Source organism: Pongo pygmaeus, chromosome 17, assembly GCF_028885625.2.
Source record: "Pongo pygmaeus isolate AG05252 chromosome 17, NHGRI_mPonPyg2-v2.0_pri, whole genome shotgun sequence".
In the NCBI taxonomy this organism is placed as follows: domain Eukaryota; kingdom Metazoa; phylum Chordata; class Mammalia; order Primates; family Hominidae; genus Pongo; species Pongo pygmaeus.
The window spans coordinates 15,179,728-15,203,856 of record NC_072390.2 but is presented as its reverse complement, the minus strand read 5'-3'; positions in this window follow the sequence as shown (position 1 = coordinate 15,203,856).

Below are 24,129 nucleotides of genomic sequence, written 5' to 3'. Positions count from 1 at the left end.
GGAATGGATTAGAATGGTAAGTGGAATGCAATGGAGAGGAGTGTGGAATGGAATGGAATGCAATGTCCAACGGAATGTGAATTGGAATGGAATTGAATGTGGAATGGAATGTGGAATGGAATGGAAAGGATTGTGAAATGGTAAGAAATAGAACGTGGAATGCAATGTTGAATGGAATGTGCAATGCAATGTGGATTGGATTTTGGAATGGAATTTGCAGTGGAATGTGGAATGGAATGTGGAATGGAAAGTGGAATGGATAGTGGAATGCAATGGAATAGAGTGTGGAACGGAACGTGGAATGGAACGTGTAATGGAACATGGAAACGATTGTAAAATGGAATTTGGAAGGGAAAGTAAAATGGAATGGAAGAGAATATGAAATGGAACGTGGAATGGAACGTGGAATGGAACATGGAATGGAACATGGAATGGAAAGTGGAATGGGATGTGCAATGGAATGTGTAATGGAAGGTGGAATGGAAAGGAAAGTAACGTTGAATGGAACATGGAATGAAATGGAATGGAAAGTGGAATGGAATGTGGAATAGAATATGGAAAGGAATGTGGCATGGAATGGAATGGAATGGAATGTGCAATGGAACGTGCAATGTTTCCTGTAATTGAACGTAGAATGTATCCTGGAATGGAACTGGAAGGAAAGGTGGTATGGAAAGTTGAATGGAATATGAAATGGAACGTGAAATTTAATGGATTGGAAGGTTGAATGGAACGTGGAATGGAATGTAATGGAATGAGGAATGGAATGTGGAATGGAATGTGGAAAGGAAAGGAATGGAATCTGGAATGGAATGGAATGGATTGTGGAATGGGAAGGCATGGAACGTGGAATAGGATGTGGAATGGAACATGGAACACAACGTGGAATGGAACGTGGAATGGAATGTCGAATGGAATGGAATGGAATGTGAAATGGAATGGAAAGTAATGAGGAATGGAAAGGAATGGAACGTGGAATTGAATTTGGAATGGAAAGGGGAATTGAATGGAATGGAACGTGGAATGGAATGTGGAATGCAATGGAATGGAAAGTGGAGTTGAATGGAATGGAACGTGAATGGAACGTGGAATGGGACGGAATGGAACTTGGAATGCAACGTGGAATGCAAAGTGGCATGGAACGTGAAATGGAATGGAATGGAATGTGGAATGGATTGTGGAATGGAATGTGGAAGGCAATGTGGCATGGAATGGAATGGAATGGAATGGAATGGAATGTGCAATGGAACGTGCAATGTTTCCTGTAATTGAAAGTAGAATGTATCTTGGAATGGAACTGGAAGGAAAGGTGGTGTGGAATGTTGAATGGAATATGGAATGAAACGTGAAATTTAATGGATTGGAAGGTTGAATGGAACGTGGAATGGAATGGAATGGAATGAGGAATGGAATGTGGAATGGAATGTGGAAAGGAAAGGAAAGGAATCTGGAATGGAATGGAATGGATTGTGGAATGGAAAGGCATGGAACGTGGAATAGGATGTGGAATGGAACATGGAACACAACGTGGAATGGAAGGTGGAATGGAATGTCGAATGGAATGGAATGGAATGTGAAATGGAATGGAAAGTAATGTGGAATGGAAAGGAATGGAACATGGAATTGAATTTGGAATGGAAAGGGGAATTGAATGGAATGGAACATGGAACGGAATGTGGAATTCAATGGAATGGAAAGTGGAATTGAATGGAATGGAACGTGAACGGAACGTGGAATGGGACGGAATGGAACTTGGAATGCAACGTGGAATGCAAAGTGGCATGGAACGTAAAATGGAATGGAATGGAATGTGGAAAGGAATGCAATGGAATGTGAAATGGAATGGAATGGAGTGGAATACAGAATGGAATGGATTGGAATTGAATGGAATGTGGAATGCAATGGAATGAAAGTTGGAATGGAATCGAATGGACTGGAATGCACTGTGGAATGGAATGGAATGGAACGGAAAGTGAAATACAATGTGAAACGGAATGTGAAATGGAATGTGGAATGGAATGTGGAACGGAATGAATTAGAACGTGGAATGGAATGGAATGGAAGGGAAGGTGGAATGGAACGTGGAATGGAAAATGGAATAGAATGTGGAATGGAATGTGCTAAGAAATGTGGAATGGAATGGAATGGAATGTGGAAAGGAATTTGGAAAGGAATGCAATGGATTGACAACGGAATGTGGAATGGAATGGAATGGAAGGTGAAATGGAATGATGAATGGAATGTGGAAGGGAACGTGGAATGCAAAGTGGATTGGAATCTGGAATGGAACAGAATGGAAAGAGGAATGGAAAGTGGAATGGAATGTGGAAAGGAACGTGGTATGGATTGTGGAAAGGAATGTGGAGTGGAATGGAATGGAATTTAATGGCATATGAAATGGAATGGAATGGAAAGTGAAAAGGAATGGCATGGAATTTGGAATGGAATGGTACTGGAATGTGAAATGGAATGGAACGGAAAGTGGAATGGAATGGAATGGAATGTTGAATGGAATGTGGAATGGAATGGAATGGAAAGTGGAATCGAATGGGTTATTGAACGGAATGGAGTGGAATGTGGAATGGAATGTGGAATGGAATGGAATGGAATGTGGAATGGAATGGAATGGAAAGTGAAATGGAATTTGGAATGGAATGTGGAATGGAATGAAATGGATTGTGGAATGGAATAGAATGGAATGTGGAATGGAAAGTGGAATGGAATGGAATATGGAATGGAATATGGAATGGACTGTGGAATGGAATGTGGAATGGAATATGGAATGAAATGTAGCATGGAATGTGGAATGGAACGGAATTGAATGTGGAATGGAATGGAATGGAATGTGGAATGAAATTTAGCATGGATTGAGGAATGAAACACAGAATGGAACGTGGAAAGGAATGGAATGGAACGTGGAATGAAATGTGTAATGGAACGGAATGGGAATGAAAGGAATGTGGAATGGAATGCAGTGGAAAGTGGAATGGAATAGAATGGGGAATGGAAAGACATGGAATGGAATGTGGAATGGAATGGCATGGAATGCGGAATGGAATGTGGAATGGAATGTCCAATGGAATGTGGAATGGAATGGAATTGAATGCGGAATGGAATGTGGAATGGAATGGAAAGGAATGTGAAATGGAAAGAAATGGGAAGTGGAATGGAATGTGGAATGTAATGGAATGGAACGTGGAATGGAAAATGGAATGGAAAGTGGAATGGAACTTGGAATGGAATGTGGAATGTGGAGTGGAAGCGAATGGAAAGTGGATTGGAATGGAATTGAATGTGGAATGGAATGGAATGGAATGGAATGGAATGCGGAATGGCATGGAATGGAATGTGGAACGGAATGGAATGGAATGGAAAGTGGAATGGAATGGAATGCAAGGTGGAATGGAATGTGGAATGGAATTGATTTCAATGGAATGTGGAACAGAATGGAATGGAATGTGGAATGGAATGGAATGGAATTGAAGGTGTAATGGAATGTACTGGAATTGAATGGAAAGTGGAATGGAGTGGAATGTAATGTGGAATGGAATGGAATGGAATGTGGAAATGAATGGAATGGAATGTGGAATTGAATGGAATTGAAAGGAATATGGAATGGAATGGAATGGAATTTAATGAAATGTGAAATGGAATGGAAAGTGGAATGGAATGTGTAATGGAATGGAATGGAATGGAAAGTGGAATGGGATGGGATGTGGTATGGAATAGAATGGAAAGTTGAATGGAATGGAATGGAAATTGGAATGGAATGGAAAGGAATGTGGAATTGAATGGAATGGAATATGGAATGGAGTAAAATAGAATTTGGAATGGAATGGAATGGAATGTGGAATAGAATGGAATGTGGAATGGAATGTGTGATGGAATGGAAAGGAATGGAATGTGGAATTGATTGGAATGTGGAATGCAATGGAATGGAATGCGGAAGGGAATTGAATGGAATGTGGTATGGTATTGAATGAAATATGGAGTGGAATGGAATGCAATATGAAATGGAATGGAATGTGGAATGGAATGGAATGTGGAATGGAATGCATTGCAATGTGGAATGGAATGGAATATGAAATGGAATGGAATGTGGAATGGAATGGAATCGAATGTGGAATGGAATGGAATGGAATGTGGAATGGAAGGAAATGGAATGGGGTGGAATGTGGAAGGGAAGGGAATGAGTTTGGAATGAGGAATGGAATGGAATGGAATGGAATATGGAAAGGAATGGATTCAATTGGAATGGAATGGAGTGTCGAATGGTATGGAAAGGAATGTGGAAAGTAATGGAATGGAACGGGAAATGTAATGGAATGTAATGTGGAATGGAATGGAATGGAATGTGTAATGGAATGGAATGGAATGGAATGTGGAATGGAATGGTATGGAATGTGGAATGGAATTGAATGGAAGGGAACGTGGAAAGGAATGGAAAGGAATGTGGAAAGGAATGGAGTGGAATGTGGACTGGAATGGAAAGTAATATCGAATGCAATGGAATGGAATGTGGAATGTTATGGTATGAAATGTGGAATGGAATGGAAAGTGGAAAGGAATGTGCAATGGAATGGAATTAAAAGGAATGGAATGTGGAATGGAATGTAATGGAATGTGGAATGGAATGGATAATGTGTAATGGAATGTGGAATGGAATGGAATGTAACGGAATGGAAAGTGGAATGGAATGTGGAACGGAATGGAAAGCGTAATGGAATATGGAATGGAATGGAATGGAATAGATGGCAATAGGGAATGGAATGGAATGGAACTGAATGTGGCATAGAATGGAATGGATTGTAATATGGAATGGAGTGGAATGGAATGGAATGGAATGGAATTTAATGGAATGGAATGTAATGGAAAGTGGAATGCAATGGAATGGAATGTAGTGTGTAATGGAATGGAATGTGAAATGCAATGTAAAATCGAATGGAATGGAATGGAATGGGGAATGCAATGGAAAGGAATGGAATGTGGAATAGAATGGAATGTGGAAGGGAATGGTATGGAATCTGGAATGGAATGAATGGAATGGAATGGAATGGAATGTGGAATGGAATGGAATGGAATGGAATGGAGTGTGTAATGGAATCGAATGAAATGTGGAATGGAATGGATTTCAATGTGGAACAACATGTGGAATGAAACGTGGAATGGAATGGAGTGGAACGTGGAATGGAACGTGGATAGCAAAGTGGAATGTAACGTTTAAAGGAATGTGGAATGTGGAGTGGAATTCAATGGAATATGGATTGGAATGAAATCGAATGTGGAATGGAAGAGGATATAATGTGGAATGGAATGGAATGTGGAAGGGACTGGAATGGAAAGTGGAAAGGAACGGAATGCAATGTGGAATGGAATGTGGAATGGAATTGAAAGGAATGGAATGTGGAATGAAATGAAATGGAATGTGGAATGGAATGGAATATAATGGAACGTGGAATGGAATGCAATGCAATGGAATGGAATGTGGAATGGAATGGAATGGAATGGGGAATGGAATGGAATTGAATGGAAAGTGGAATGGAATGAAATTGAATGAAATGTAAAATGAAATAGAATGTGCTATGGAATTTAAAATGGAATAGAATGGAATGGAAAGTGGAATTGAATGGAATGTGGATTGGAATGGATTGGAAATTTGAATGGAATGGAATGCAATGTGGAATAGAATGGAATGGAATGTGGATTGGAATGGAATGTGGAATGGAATGTGGAATGGAATGGATTTTGTAATGGACTGGAATAGAATGGAATGTGGAATGGAAGGGAATGTGAAATGGAATGGAATATAATGTGGAATGCAATGGAATGGAATATGGAATGGAATGGTATGGAATGTGTAATGGAATGGTATGGATTGTGGAATGGAATGGAATGGAATGTGGAAAGGAATGAGAAATGGAATGGAATGGAATGGAAATGGAATGGAAAGGAATTCCTAAAGCAATAAGGAATGGAAAGGAACGTAATGGAAGGGAATGTGGAATGTAATGGAATGGAATGTGGAATGGAGTGCAAAGTGGAATGGAATGTGGAATGGAATGGAAAGGAGTGGAATGAAATCAGGATTGGAATGGAATGGAATGGAATGTGGAATGGAATTGAATGTAGAATGGAATGGAATAGAATGGAATGTGGAAAGGAATGGAATGGAATGTGGAATGGAAAGGAACGGAATGTGGAATGGAATGAAACGGAATGTGAAATGGAATGGAATGGAATGCAAAGGAAAGTGGAATGGAATGCAAAGGCAAGTTGAATGGGATGTAATAGAAAGGAATGGAAAGTGCAATATAATGCAATGGAATGTGCAATGGAATGAATGGAATGTGGAACGAAATGTGGAATGGAACGCAGAATGGAATGGAATGGAACATGGAATAGAACGTGGAATGGAATGTGCAATGGAAAGTGGAATGAAATGTGTAATGCAGAATGGGATGGAATGGAATGTGGAACGGAATGGAATGGAATGCCAAATGGCATGGAATGGAATGTGGAATGGAATGGAATGTGGAATTGAATGGAATGGAATGGAAGTTATGTGGAACGGAATGTGAAATGGAATTGAATGGAAAGTGGAATGGAGTGGAATGCCATGTGGAGTGGAACGGAATGGAAAATGGACTGAAATGAGGAATGGAATGGAATGGAATGTGAAATGGAATGTAATGGAACGAGGAATAGTATTGAATTTAATGTGGAATGGAATGGCATGGAATGCAATGTGGAAAGGAATGTAACGGAAAGGAATGGAATGTTGAAAGGAATGAAATGGAATGTGGAATGGAATGGAAAGGAATGTGGGATGGAATGGAATGGGATGGAATGGAATATGGAGTGGAATGGAATGGAATGTGAAATTGAAGGGAAAGAGGAATGGAATATTTAACGGAATGGAATGGAATAGAATGGAATGTGGAATGGAATGGAGTGGAATGTGAAATGGAACATGGAAAGGAACGCGGAATGGAAAGTGTAATGGAACACTGAATGGAAGTTGGAACGGAATGTAAAGGAACGTGGAAAGCAATGTGGAATGGAATGGAATGGAAAGTGTAGTCGAATGTGGGATGGAATGGAATGGAATGTGGAATGGAATTTGGAATGGAAAGTGGAAAAGAATTTGGAATGGTACGTGGAATGGAATGTGGAATGAAATTGAATGGAATGTGGAATGGACTGGAATGGAATGTGGAATAGAATAGAATGGACTGGAAAGTGGAATAGAATGGAATGGAATGCGGAATGGAATGGAATGGAATGTGGAATGTAATGTAAGGGAATGGAATGTGAAATTGATTGAAATAGAATGTGGAATGGAATGGAATGGGGAATGGAATGGAATGGAATGTGGAATGGAACGCAATGGAAATTGGAATGGAATGTGGAATGGAATGTGAAATGTAATGAAAAGCAGTGTGGAATGGATTTGAATGGAATATCGAATATAATGGAATGGAATGGAATGTGGAATGGAATGGAATGGAATGTGAAATGGAATGGAATGGAATGTGGAACAGAATGGAATGTGGAATGGAATGACATGGAATTGAATATGAATTGGAATGGAATGGAATGTGGAATGGAATGGAATTGAGTGTGGAATGGAACGTGGAATGGAAAGAGGACCATGCCGTGGAATGGAATGTGGAACGGAGTGGAATGGAAGGGAATGTGTAATGGAAAGTGGAATGGAAGGGAGTGGAATCAGAAATGGAATGTGGAATGCAATGGAATGTGGAATGGAATGGAAAGGAATGGAATGTGGAAAGGAATGGAATATGGAATGGAATGTGCGATGGAATGGAATGGAATGTGGAAAGGAATGACGAATGGAATGCAAATGAATGTGGAAAGGAATGTGGAATGGAATAGAATGGAATGTAGAATGGAATTGAAAGGAATGTGGAATGGAATGGACTGTAATGTGGTATGGAATTGAATGGAATGTGTAATGGAATGGAAGGGAATGTGGAATGGAATTGAATTTGAAATGGAATGGACTGGAATGTGGAATGGAATGGAATGGAACGTAGAGTGGAAAGGAACGGAATGTCGAGTGGAATGGAAATGTATGGAAGGTGGAATGGAACGGAATGTAATGTGGAATAGAATGGAATTCTATGTAATGTGGAATGGAATGGAATGAAATGGGATGGAATGAGGAATGGATTGGCATGAAGTGAGGAATGGAATGGAATGGAATGGAATATGGAATTTAATGGAATGGAATGCAATGTGGAATGGAATGGAATGTGCAATGGAAGGGAAAGGAATGGAAAGGAATGTGTAATTGAATGGAATGGTATGTGGAGTGGAATGGAATGGGAAATGGAATGGAATGTGGAATGGAATACAATGTGCAATGGAATGTGGAATGGAAAGGAAAGAAATGTGGAATGGAATGGAATGCAATGGAGAATGGAAAGGAACGGAATTTGGAATGGAATGGAATGGTATGGAATGTGGAATGGAAAGGAATGGAATGGAATGGAAAGTGGAATGGAAAGGAATGGAATTGGGAATGGCATGGAATGTAATCTGGAATTTAATGGAATGGAATGGAATGTGGAATGCATTGGAATGGAATGGAATGCGGAAAGGAATTGAATGGAATGTGGAATGGAATGGAATGGAATTGAATGTGGAATGGAATGGAATGGAATGCAATTTGTAATAGAATGGAAAGGAACGTTGAATATAATGTGGAATGGAATGGAAAGGAATAAAGAAAGGAGTGGAATGGAATGGAATGCAATGGAAAGTGGAATGGAAAGTGGAAGGCAACGTGGAATGGAATGTGGAATGGGAAGGAATCGAATGTGGAATGGAAGGGAATGGAATGTGAATGGAATGGAATGGAATGGAATGGAATGTGGAATGGAATGGAATGGAATGTGGAATGGAATGTGGAATGGAATGGAATGGTATGGAGAGTGGAAAGGAATGGAATGGAATAGAATGCAATGTGGAACGGAATGGAATGGAATGTGGAATGGAATTGAAACGAATGTGTAACGGAATGGAATAAAATTGTATGCAGAATGTTATGGAATGGAATGCGAAACGGTATGGAATTGATTGTGGAATGGAATGGAATGGAAAGTGGAATTGAATGAAATGGAAAGTGGAATGGAATGAAGTGGAATGTCGAATGGAATGGGATGGAATGGAATGGAATGGAAGGTGGAATGGAATGTGAATTGGATTGTGGAATGGAACGAGGAATGGAATAAAATGGAACGTGGAATGGAATGGAATGAAACGTGGAATGGAATTGAACGGAACGTGGAATGGAATGTGGAATTGAATATGGAATGAAATGTTGACTGGAATGTGGAATGGAATGGAATTTTAAATGCAATATAATGGAATGTGGAATGAAATGGAATGGAATATGGAATGCAACGTGGAATGGAAAGAAACGAAAGTTGGAATGTAATGTGGAATGGAACCACTAATGGAACATAGAATGGAACGTGGAATTGAATGGAATGGAACGTCAAATGGAAAGCAGAATGAAACGTGGAATGGAATAGAATGGAAAGTGGAATGGAATGTGCAATGTAATGGAAATGAACGTGGAATGGAATGGAATGGAATGTGGTAAGGAATGTGGAAAGGAATGGAATGGAATGTGGAATGGAATGTGGTATCGGATCTGGAATGCAATGGACTGCGGAATGGAAAGTTGAATGGAATGTTCAATGGAATGTGGAATGGAATGGAACGGAATGGAATGGAATGCAATGTGGAATGGCAAGTGAATTGGAATGCAATGGAAAGTGGACTGGAAAGTGGAAGGAAATGCAATGAAATGAGAATGGAATGTGAAATTGAATGTGTAATGCAATTTGGAAAGGACTGCGGAATGGAATGTGGAACGGAATGTGGAATACAATGGAATGGAATGGAATGTGAATTGGAATGCAATGGAATGTGGAATGAAATGCAAAGGAATGAGAATGGAAAGCGGAATGGAATGTGGAATGTAAAGGAATGGAATGTGGAAGGGAATGTGGAACAGAATGTGGAATGGATAAAGGAATGGAATGGAATGGAATGTGCAATGGAATGAAGAATGGAATGTGGAATGGAACGGAATATAACGTGGAATGGAATGTGGAATGGAATGTGGAAGGGAAAGTGGAATGGAACGTGGAATGGAACGTGGAATGCAACATGGAATGGAACGTCGAATGGGATGTTCAATGAAATATGGAATGGAAAGTTGAATGGAATGGAATGGAACGCGGAATTGAATGTGGAAAGGAATGGAATGGAATGTGGAATGGAAAGTAGAATGGAAAGTGGAAAGTAATGTGGAATGGAAAGTGGAAAGGAATGTGGAAGGGAAAGTGGAGTGGAATGAAATGGAATGGAATGTGAAATGGAACGTGCAATGTATCGTGGAATTGAATGTGAAATGGATTGTGGAATGGAAGGTGAAATGCAATGTCGAATGCAAAGTGGAATGGAATATGGAATGGAATGTGAAATTGAATGGAATGGAATATTGAATGGAACGTGGAATGGAATGGAATGGAATGTGGAATGGAATGTGGAATGTAATGGAATGCAATGTGGAATATAATGGAATGCAATGCGGAATGGAATCTTAATAGGAAAGTGGAATGGAATGGAATGGAATGTGGAATGGAACGTTGAATGGAATGTGCAACTTAATGTGGAATGCAATGGAATGAAATGTGGAATGGAACGGAATGTAACATGGAATGAAATGTGGAATGGAAAGTGGAATGTAATGGAATGGAATATGGACTGAAACTAGGAAAGGAATATAAAGGAAGGTGGAATGCAACGTGGAAAGGAACGTGGAATGGAACGTGTAATGGAATGTGGAATGGTATGTGGAATGGAGTGGAATGGAATCTGGTAAGGAATGTGGAATGGAATGTGGAATGGATAGTGGAAAGGAAAGTGTAATGTAATGGAATGGAATGTGGACTCAAACGAGGAATCAAATGGAATGGAAGGTGGAATGGAAGGTGGAATGTAATGTGGAATGGAACATGTAAAGTAATGTAGAATGGAATGTAGACTCGAATGGAATGGAATCTGGAATGGAATGTGTAATGGAATGTGGAATGGAATGGAATGGGATGTAGAATAAAATGTGGAATGGAATTTGTAATGGAATGTTGAGTTGAGTGTGGAATGGAAAGTGGAATGGAACATGGAATGGAAAGTGGAATGCGATGTTCAATGGAATATGGAATGGAAAGTTGAATGGAATGGAATGGAACGTGGAACTGAACATGGAAAGGAATGGAATGGAATGTTGCATGGAACGTATAATGGAACGTGGAAAGGAATGTGGAATGGAACGTGGAATGGAATGTGGAAGGGAATGTGGAGTGGAATGGAATGGAATGGAATGGAATGTGGAATGGAACTTGAAATGTATCGTGGAATTGAATATGAAACGGAACGTGTAATGGAACGTGAAATGGAATGTGGAATGTAAAGTGGAATGCAATACGAAATGGAACGTGAAATTGAATGAAATGGAATGTAGAATGGAACGTGGAATGCAAAGGAATGGAATGTGGAATGGAATGTGGAATATAATGGAATGGAATGTGGAATGGAACCTGGAAAGGAAAGTTGAAGGGAAAGTGGAATGGAACGTGGAATGGAATGTGCAACGGAATATGGAATAGAATGGAATGGAATGTGGAATGGAATGTGGAGTGGAACGGAATGTAATTTGCAATGGTATGTGGAATGGAATGTGGAAAGGAATGTGGAATGTAATGCGGTGGAATGTGGACAGAAACGATAAATGGAATGGAAGGTAATGTGGAATGGAATGTGGAATGGAAAGTGGAATGGAATGTGGAATGGAATGTGGAATGAAATGGAATTTGAAATGGAAATTGAATGGAATGTAAAATGGAATGTGGAATGGAATGCGGAATGCAATGAAATGGAAAGTGGAATGGAATGCAATGAAAAGTGGAATGGAATGTAATGGAATGCGGAAGGTAATGGAATGGAATGTGGAATGGAATGGATGGTGGCATGCAATGGAATGGAACCTGGAATGGAATGCAATGTAACGTGGAATGGAATGAAATGCTACGTGGATTGGAATGGAATGGAATGCGGAAAGGAATGGAATAGAATGTGAAATGGAATGAAATGTAATATGCAATGGAATGTGGAATGGAAATGAATGGAATGAGGATTAGAATGTGAAATGGAATGGAATGTGGAATGCAATTGAATGGAATGCAGTCTGTGATGGAATGGAGTTGAATTGAATGGAATTTGGAGTGGAATGTGGAATGGAATGGAGTGGATTATGAAATGGAATGAGGAATGGAATGGAATGGATGGTGGAATGGAATGTGAAATGGAATGGAATGGAGTGTGGAAGGCAACGAGGAATGGAAAGTGGCCTAGAACATGGAATAGAACCTGGAATGGAATGGAATTGAAGGGAATGTGGAATGGAAAGTGGAATGGAATGGAGTGTAATTATAAATGGAAGGTGGAATAGAATGGAATGTGGAATGGAAAGGAATGGAATGAGGAATGGAATGGAATGGAATGTGGAATGGAATGGAATGTGGAACGGAATGTGCAGTGGCATGAAAATGAATGCGGAATGGAATTGAATGGAATGTGGAATGGAATGGAATGAATCATGGAATGGAACGTGGAATGGAACGTGGAATGGAATGTAAAGGAATGTGTAATGGAATGTGGAATGGAATTGAAAGAAATGTGGAATGCAAAGTGGAATGGAATGGAACGGAATCTGGAATGGGATGGAATCGAATGTGGAATGGAATGTGGAATGGAACGTAGAATGGATTGGAATGGAATGTGGCATGGAATTTGGAATGGAATATGGAATAGAATGTGGAATGGAATGTAATCTGGAGCGGTATGTGAAATTGAATATCGAATGGAATGGAACGGAATATGGAAAGGAATGGATTGGAATTGAATGGAATGGAATGGAATGGGATATGGAATGGAACGGAATATGGAATGGAGTGTAATGGAATGTGGAATGGAATGGAATGGAAACTGGAATGAAATGGAATGTAATGTGGAATAGAATGGAAAGGAATGGAATAGAATTAGGAATGGAAGGGAATGGAATGAGGAAAGGAACGGAATGGAATAGAATGTGGAATGGAATGGAATGTAATGTGGAATGGAATGGAAAAGAATGTGTAATGGAATTGTATGGAATGTGGAATGGAATGGAATGGAATGTGGAAAGGAATGGAATGGAATGGAATGGAATGTGGAATGGAATGGTATGGAATGTGGAAAGGAATGGAATGGAATACGGAATGGAATGGAATGGAATGTGGAATGGAATGGAATGGAATGTGGAATGGAATGGAATGGAATGTGGAATGGAATGGAATGAGGATTCGGATGTGCAATGGACTGGAATTAAATGCAATGGAATGTGGAATGGAATGGAATAAAATTTTCAATGGAATGGTATGTGGAACTCAATATGCAGTGGAACGGAATGTGGAATGGAATGTGGAATGGAATGGAATGAAATGTGGAATGGAATGGAATGGAATGTGAAATGGAATGTAATGGAATGTGGAATTGACTGGAATTGAATGGAATGTGGAACGGAATTGAATAAAATGGAATGTGAAATGGAATGAAATGTGGAATGGAATGGATTGAAATGGAATGTGGAATGGAATGGAATGTTGAATGGATTGGAATGGATTGTGGAATGGAATGGAATGCAATGGAATGGAATGTGGAATTCAATGGAATGGAATGTAGAATGGAATGCAAGGTAATGGAATGCAATGGAATGGAATCAGGAATGGAATACTACTGAATGAGGAAAGTAAAGTAATGTAATGAAAAGGAATTAAATGGAACGTCGAACGAAATGGAATGTGAAATGGAATGGAATGCAATGTTGAATGGAATGTAATCCAATGTGTAATGGAACAGAATGGAATGTGGAATGGAATGTGGCATGGAACAGAATGGAATGTGGAATGGAATGTGGAATGGAATCTAATGAAATGTGGAATGGAAAGTGGAATGGAATGGAATGATATGTTCAGTGGAATGTAGAATGAAATGGAACATGTAATGGAATGAAATCAAACTTGGAATGGAATTGAATGGAACGTGGAATTGAATGGAATGGAATGGAATGGAATGGAATGTGGAACAGAATGGAACATGGTACAGAATGGAATGGAACGTATTGTGGAATGGAATGGTATGGTATAGAACGTGGAATGGAAAGGAATGGAATGAGGAATGGAATTTGCAGTTGAAAGGATAGTGGAATGAAATTGAATGGAATGGAATGTGGAATGGAATGTTTAATGGAATCTGATGGAATATGGAATGGAATGTGAAATGGAATGGAATGGAATGTGGAATGGAATGGAATGGAACGTGGAATGGAACGGAATGCAAAGTGGAATTGAATGGAATGGAATGAGGAATGGAAAGTGGAATGGAGTGGAATGGAAAGTGGAATGGAGTGGAATGGAAAGTGGAATAGAATGTAGAAGTATGTGGAATGGAACGTGAAATGGAACGTGGAGTAGAACGTCGAATGGAATGTGGAATGGAACGTGGGATGGAATGGAAAGGTACGTGGAATGGAATGGAATGTGGAATGGAATGTAATAGAATGGAATGTAATTAAATAGGACGTGGAATGGAATGGAATGTGAAATTGAATGGAGTGGAATAAGGAATGGAAAGTAATGGAATGGGGTATGGAATTCAATGGAATGGGGAATGGAATGTGGAATGGAATGGAATGGAGTGTGGAATGGAATCTGGAATGGAATGGAATGGAATGTGGAATGGAATGGGGAAAGGAATGTGGAAAGGAATGTCGAATGGAATGGAATGGAAGATGGAATGCAATATGGAATGGAGTGTGAAATGTAATGAGGAATGGAATGCAATGGAATGTGGATTGGTATGTGGAGTGGACTGTTGAATGTAATGTGGAATTGAAGAGAAAGGAAGGTGGAATGGAATGTGGAATGGATTGTAGAATGGAAAGTGAAATGTATTGGAATTGAATATGGAATTGAACGTGGAATGGAATGGAATGGGATGAGGAATGGGACGTGGATCGGAACGTGGAATGGAATGGAAGAGAACGTGGAATGGTCTGTGGGATGGAATGTGGAAAGTAATGGAATGGAATGTGGAATGGAATGTGGAACGGAATGGAATGTGATGCGGAATGGAATGGAATGGAAAGTGAATTGGAATGTGGAAAGGAATGTGAAATGGATTGCGGAATGGACTGTGAAATTGCATAGAATGGAATGTGGAATGGAATCTGAAATGGAATGGTGAATGGAATATGAAATTGCATGGAAGGGAATGTGGAATGGAATGGAATGGAAGGTGGAATGGAACGTGTAATGGAATAGGGAGAGTAACGTGGAACTTAACGTGGAATGGGGTGGAATGGAATGTGGAATGAAATGGAATGGAATGTGGAAAGGAATGAGGAATCGAATGTGGAATGGAAAGGAACGGAATGTGGAATGGAATGTGGAACGGAATGTGGAATGGAATGTGGAATGGAATGTGGAAAGAAATGTGAAACGGAACAGAATGGAATGTGAAATGAAATGGAATGTAATGTGGAATGGAATGGAATGGAATGAGGAATGGAATGCAATAGAATGTGGAAAGGATTACGGAATGAAATCTTTATTGGAAAGTGGAATGGAATGTGGAAAGGAATGTTGAATGTAACGGAAAGCAATGTGAAATTGAATGGAATGAAATGTGGAATGGAATGCAATGGAACGTGGAATGGAATGGAATGGAATTTCGAATGGAATGGAATGGAACGTGGAATGGAATGTGGAATGGAATATGGAATGGAATGTGGAATGGAATGTGGAATGGAATGGACTGCAATTTGGAATGAAATGTGGAATGGAATGTAGAATGAAACGTAGAGTGGAAGAGAATAGAATGTGGAACGGAATGTGGAGTAGAATGTGGAATGGAATGTGGAAAGGAACGGAATGGAAAGTGGAATGGAATGTGGAATGGAATGTGGAATGCAACGTAAAATGGAATGGAATGCAATGTGGAATGGAAGGTGGAATGGAATGTGCAAGGAATTGGAAAGTGGAAAGTGATGGAATGGAATGTGGAACGGAATGGAATGGAATGTCCAATGGAATGTGGAATGGAATGGAATGCAATGTGGAATGGAATGTCGAATGGAGCAGAATGGAAAGTGAAATGGAATGGAATCCAACGTAGAATGGAATGGAATGGAATGGAATGTGGAATGGAATGGAATGGAATGTGGAATGGAATGGAAAGCAATGTAGAATGGACTGTGGAATGGAATGTGGAATGGAAAGCAATGGAATGTGCAATGGAATGTGGAAAGGAATGTGGAATGGAAAGTGTAATGAAATGGAACGGAATATGGAATGGAACGTATAGTGGAATGGAATGGAACGTGGAATGGAACTTGGAATGAAACCTGGAATGGAACATGGAATGGAATGTGGAATGTAATGTGGAAAGGAAAGGAATGGAATGTGGAATGGAATGGAATAGAAAGTGGAATGGAATGGAATGGAATGTGGAATTGATTGTGGAATGCAATGGAATGGAATGAGAATAGAATATGGAATGGAATGTAACGGAATGCGGAATGGAACGGAAGGGAAAGTTACAGAATGTGGAATGGAGTGGAAAGCAATGTGCAATGGAATGGAATGGAAAGTGGAATGTAACGTGGAATGGAATGAGGAATGGTATGGAAAGGAATGTGGAATGGAAGGGAATAGAAAGTGGAATGGTATAGAATGGAAAGGATTGCAATCTGGAATGGAATGGAATGGAATGTAGAATGGAAAGTAATGGAATGTAGAATGGAATGGAATTGTATGGAAAGTGGAATCGAAAATAATGGAATGTGGAATAGAATGGAATGGTATGTAATGTGGAATGGTATGTAATGGAATGGAATGTGGAATGGAATATAGAATGAATGTGGAATGGAATGCAAAGGAATGTGGAATGGAATGGAAAGGATGTGGAATGGAAGTTAAAGGAAAGTGGCATGGAATGTGGAATGGAATAAAATGGAATGGAATGGAATGGAATGGTATGGAATGTGGAATGTTATAGAAAGGAACGTGGAATGGAATGTGGAATGGAATGGAATGGAACGTGGAATGGAAAGTGGAAAGGAACGTGGAAGGGAATGGAAAGGAACCTGGAATGGAAAGTGGAAAGGAACATGGAAGGGAATGGAACGGAACCTGGAATGGAATGTGGAATATAATGTGGAATGGAACTTGGAATGGAATGGAATGGATCATAGAATGGAACGTGGAATGGAACACGGAATAGAACATGGAATGGAAAGTGGAATGGAATGTGGAAAGGAAAGGAATGGAAAGTGGAATGGAATGGAATGGAATGTGGAATTGAGTGGAATGCAATGTGCAATGGAACGGAAGGAAATGTCAAATATAATGTGGAATGGAATGGAAAGGAATCCAGAATGGACTGGAATGGAATGGAATGTAATGGAATGGAAAGTGGAATGGAACGTGGAATGCAAAATGGAATGGAATGTGGAATGGAACGTGGAATGCAAAATGGAATGGAATGTGGAATGGAAAGGAATCGAATGTGGAATGGAAGGGAATGGAATGTGCATTGGAAAGTATAATGGAATGGAATGGAATGCAATGGAATGTGGAATGGAATGCAATGGAATGTCGAATGGAATGTGGAATGGAATGGAATGGTATGGAATGTGGAACAGAATGGAATGGAATACAATGCAATGTGGAATGCAATGGAATGAAATGTGCAATGGAATGGAATCGAATGTGTAATGGAATGGAGTGAAATGGAATGCGGAATTTTATGGAATGGAATGCGGAATGGTATGGAATGGAATGTGGAATGGAATGTGGAATGGAATGTGGAACGGAATGGAATGCAATGGAGTGGAATGGAATGCGGAATTGAATTGAATGGAAAGTGGAATGGAATGGAATGGAATGTGGAGTGGAATGGAATGGAATGGAATGGAAGGAGTAATGGAATGTGAATTGGAATGTGGAAAGGAACGTGGAATTTAATGAAATGGAACGTGGAATGGAACGTGGAATGGAATGAAATGGAACGTGGAATGGAATGGAATCGAACATGGAATGGAATGCGAAATGGAACGTGGAATGAAACATTGACTGGAACGTGGAATGGAATGGAATGTTGAATGGAATGGAATGGAATGTGCAATGGAATGGAATGGAATATGAAATGTAATGTGGAATGTAAAGAAATGGAAGGTGGAATGGAACTTGGAAGGGAACCACTAATGGAAAGTAGACTGGAAAGTGGAGTGCAAAGGAATGGAACGTCAAATGGAAAGTAGAAGGAACGTGGAATGTAATGTAATGGAAAGTGGAATGGAATGTGGAATGTAATGGAACTGAACGTGGATTGGAATGGAATGGAATGTGGTAAGGAATGTGGAAAGGAATGGAATGGAATTTGGAATGGAAGGTGGTATCGGATGTGGAATGGAATTTGATGGAATGTGGAATGGAATGTGGAATGGAATGGAAAGGAATGTGAAAAGCAATGTGGAATGAAATCTGGAACGGAATGTGGAAAGGAATGTGGAATGGAATAGAATGGAATGTGGAATGGAACATGGAATGGAAAGTGGAATGGAATGTGCAATGGAATGCGGAATGGAACGTGCAATGGAAAGGAAAGGAAAGTGGACTGGAACGTGGAGTGAAATGGAATGGAACGTGGAATCGAATGTGGAATGTGCTGTGGAATGGAACGTGAAATGGAACATCGAATGGACTGGATTGGAATGTGGAATGGAATGTGGAATGTAATGCAAGGCAAAGTGGATTGGAAAGTGGAATGGAATGGAAAGGAATTTGGAACGGAATGTGAAATGGAATGGAAAGGAATGTGGAATGGAATGTGGAATGCAATGTAATGGAACATGGAATGGAACGGAATGGAATGTGGAATGGAATGTGGAATAGAAAGTGGAACGGAATGGAATGAAATGTGCAACGGAACGTGGAATGGAATGGAGTGGAACGTGGAATGGAAATTTGAATGGAAATTGGAATGGAATGTGGAATGGAATGTGGAATGCAAACTGGAATGAAAAGTGTAATGGAAGGTGGAATGGAATGGACTGGAATGTGGAATCGAATCAAATTGAATAAGGAATGGAATGTGGAATGGAATGGAATGTGAAATAGAATGTGGAATGGAACGGAATGGAACGGAGTGGATTGTGGAATGGAATGTGGAATAGAACTTAGAATGGAATGTGGAATGGAAGGTGGAATGGAATGTGGAATGTAACGTGGAATGGAAAGGAATGTTATGTTTAATGGAATGTAGTGGAATGTGGAAAGGAATGGAATGGAATGTGGAATGGATCCTGGAATGGAAGGTGGATTGGAATGTGGAATGGAATGTGGAATGGAATGGAATGGAATGTGGAATGGAAGGAAACGGAATGTGGAATGGAAGGAAATGGAATGTGGAATGGAATGTGTAAAGGAATGGAATGGAATGGAATGGAACTTAGAATGAAATGGAATGGAATGTGGAATGGAATGGAATGCACTGTGGAATGGAATGGTATTGTCTGAAATGTGGAATGGAATGGAATGGAATAGAATGGAATGGAATGGAATGGAACGTGGAATGGAAGGTAGAATGGAATGTGGTATGGAATGTGGAATGCAATGGAATGAAATGGAATGGAATGTGGAATGGAATTTAAAGGAATGTGTAATGGAAAAGACTGGAATGTGGAATGGAATGAAATGTTATGGAATTTGGAATGGATTTGAATAGAGTGGAATGGAAAGTGTAATGGAATGAAATGGAATGAGGAACAGAATGGAATGAAATCTGGAATGGAATGTGAAATGGAATGTGGAATGGAAAGTGGAATGGAATGTGGAATGGAATGTGGAAAGGAATGGAATGGAATATGGAATGGAATGTGCAATTGAATGTGGAATGGTACTTGGAATCAAATGTGGAATGGAACATAATGAAACGTGGAATGCAATGTGGAATGGAATGTGGAATGGAATGGAAAGGAACGTGGAATGGAATGCGGAATGCAAAGTGGAATGGAACACGTAATGGAACGTGGAATGGAATATGCAATGTAATATGGAATGGATCGTGGAATGCAATGTGCAATGCTATGTGAAATAGAACGTGGAATAGAATGAAATGGAATGTGGAATGGAACGTGGAATAAAACGGAATGGAACACGGAATTGAAAGTGGAATGGAACGTGGAATGCAATATAATGGAACGTGGAATGGAATGGAAAGGAACGTGGAATGGAATGTGGAATGGAATGTGGAAGGGAACGTGGAATGGAACGTGGAATGGAATGGAATGGAACGTGGACTGGAATGTGGAATGGAATGTGGAATGCAACGTGGAATTGAATGTGGAATGGAATGTGGAATGGAAAGTTATGGAAGGTGGAATGGAATGCAATGGAATATGGAATGGAATTTAATGGAATGCCGAATGGATTGAGGAATGCAATGGAATGGAATCTGGAATGGAATGTGGAATGGAATGGAATGTGGAATACAATGGAATATAATGGTATGGAACATGGAATGGAATGGAATGTAGTGTGCAGTGGAATCTGGAATGGAATCTGTAATGGAATGGAATGGAACGTGGAATGGAACTTGGAATTCAATGTGGAATTGAACGCGGAATGGAAAGTGGAATGGAACGTGGAATGAAATGTGGAATGTAATGTAATGTAATGTGGAATGGAAGGGAATGTAAAGTGTAATGCAATGAGGAATTTATTGGAATGAAATGGAATGCAGTGTGGAATGGAATGGAGTTGAATGTGTAATGGAAAGGAATGGAATGTGGAATGAAATGGAATGAAATGGAATGTGGAATGGAATTGAATGGAATGGAATGGAATGTGGAATAGAATGGAATGAAAAGTGCAATGACAAGTGAAATGGAATGAGGAATGGAAAGTGGAATGGAATGTGGAATGGAATGTGGATTGGAATGGAATGGAATGGGGAATGGAATGTGGAATGGAATGGGGAATGGAATGTGAAATGGAATGGAATGGAATGTGGAATTGAAAGGAATGGAATGTGGAATGGAATGTGGATTGGAATGGAATAGATTGTGGAATTGATTTTGGAATGGACTGTGGAATGGAATGGAATGGAATGCGGAATGGAATGTGGAAAGGAATGTGGAATGGAACGGAATGTAATGTGGAATGCTATGTTTAATGGAGTGTGGAACGGATTGTGGAAAGGAATGGAATGGAATGTAGAACGGAACGTGGAATGGAATGTGGAATTTAAGGGAATGGAAAGTGGAATGGAATGGAATTGAAATTGGAATATTAAGGAATGGAATGGAATGTGGAACGGAATGGAATGGAAACTGGAACGGGATGAAATGGAACGTGGAATGGAAGGGAATGGAACATGTAATGGATTAGAAAGAAACGTGGAAAGGAATGTGGAATGCAAGGTAGAATGCAATGTGTAATGGAATGAGGAATGGTATGGAATGGAATGTGGAATGCAATGTGGAATGGAATGGAAAGGAATGTGCAAAAGAATATGGAACGGAATATGGAATGGAACGCAATGGAATGTGGAATGGAATGTGGAATGGAACGTGGAATTGAAAGTGGAATGGAATGGAATGGAAAGTGGAATGGAATGTGGAATGGAACGTGGAATGGAAAGTGGAATGGAATGGAATGGAACGTGGAATGGAATGTGAAATGGAATGGAAAGGAATGTGGAATGGAATGTAGAATGGAATGTGGAAGGTAATGGAATGGAGTGGAATGTGAAATGGAATGTGGAATGGAATGTGAAATGAAACGTGGAATGGAATGTGAAATGGAATGAAATGGAATGCGGAATGGAACATGGAATGGAATGCGGAATGGAATGGAGTGGAATGAGGAAGGGAATGTGGAAAGGAATGGATTGGAATGGAATTTGGAAAGGAATATACAATGGAATGGAAGGCAATGTGCAAAGGAATGTGGAATGGAATGTGGAAGGGAATGCAATGTTATGTCAAATGGAATGTGGAATGGAATGTGAAATGGAATGTGGAAAGGAATGTCGAAGGGAATGGAATGGAACGTGGAATGGAACGTGGAAAGGAACGTGGAATGTAATGGAATAAAAAGTGGAATGGAATGTGGAAAGTAATGTGGAATGGAAAGGAATGGAAAGGAATGTGGAATGGAAAGTGGAATGGAACGTGGAAAGAAACGTGGAACGGAAATGAGTGGAACATGGAATGGAACGTGGAACGGAACATGGAAATATACATGGAATGGAACGAGGAATGGAATGAGGAAAGGAATGGAAAGAAATGTGGAATTGAATGTGGAATGGAATGTGAAATGCAATGTGGAATGGAATGGAATGGAATGTGGAACGGAACGTGGAATTGAATGTAATGGATCGTGGAATGGAACGTGGAAAGGAATGGAATGAAACGTGAAATGGAACGTGGAATGGAATGTGGAATTGAATGGAATGGAATGTGGAATGGGATGTGGAAAGGAATGTGGACTTGAATGAGGAATGGAATGTGGAAAGAAATATGGACTGCAATGGAATGTGGAAGGGAATGTAGTGGGTTGTGTAATGGAATGTGCAATGGAATGCAATGGAATCTGGAATGGAATGTGGAATGGAATGTGAAATGGAATATGGAAAGAAATGTCGAATGGAATGGAATGGAAAGTGGAATGGAATGGAATGGAATGGAACATGGAATGGAACGTGGAATGGAACATGGAAAGGAACGTGAAATGGAATTAAATGGAATATGGAAAGGAATGTGTAATGGAATGTGGAATGGAATGGAATGGGATGGAATTTGGAATGGAATATGGAATGGAATATGGAATGGAACGTGGAATGGAACGTGGAATGGAATGGAAAGGAACGGCAAATATAACGTCGAATGAAACGTGTAATGGAATGGAATGAAACGTGGAATGGAACATGGAATGGAAAGAGGAATGGAATGGAAAGGAACGTGGAATTGAATGTGGAATGGAATGTGAAATTCAATGTGGAATGGAATGGAATGGAATGTGGAATGTAATGTGGAATGTAATTTGGAAAGGAATGTGGAATGGAATGGAATGGAATGGAATGTGGAGTGCAATATAGTGGGTTGTGGAATGGAATGTGTAATGGAGTGGAATGGAATGTGGAATGGAATCTGGAAAGGAATGTGGAAAGGAACGGATTGGAATGTGCAAAGGAATTTGGAATGGAGTGTGGAATGGAATGTGGAATGGAACGGAATGGAATGGGGAAAGGAATGTGCAATGGTGTTTGGAATGGAATGTGGAATGTACAGAATGGAACGTGAAATGGAATGTGGAATGGAAAATAGCATGGAAAGTTAAATGGAATGGAATTGACTGTGGAATTGAACGTGTAATGAAATGGATTGGGACGTGGAATGGAACGTGGAATGGAACGTGAAATGGAGATGATTGGAAAGTTAAATGGAATGTGGAATGGAATGTGGAAACCAATTGAATGGAATGTGGAATGGATTGTGGAATGAAATGTGAAATGGAATGTGGAATGAAATGGAATGGAATGTGGAATGGAATGGGAAGGAATGTGGAGCAGAATGTGGAATGGAATATGGAATGTATGTAGAAAGGAACGGATTGGAATATGAAATGGATTCTGGAATGGAATGGAATGGAATGTGGAATGGATTGTGGAACGGAATGTGGAATGGAATGTGGAATGGAATGTGGAAAGGAACGAGGAATGAAACAGAATGGAATGTGAAATGCAACTGAATGGAATGTGGAATGGAGTGTTGAACGGAATGGAATGGAATGTGGAATGGAATGTGGAAAGAAATGTGGAATGGCACGGAATGAATTGTGGAATGGAATGTGGAATGGAGTGTGGATTGGAATATGGAATTGAATGTGGAATGCAATGCAGAAAGGAAAGTGGAAAGGAATGTGGAAT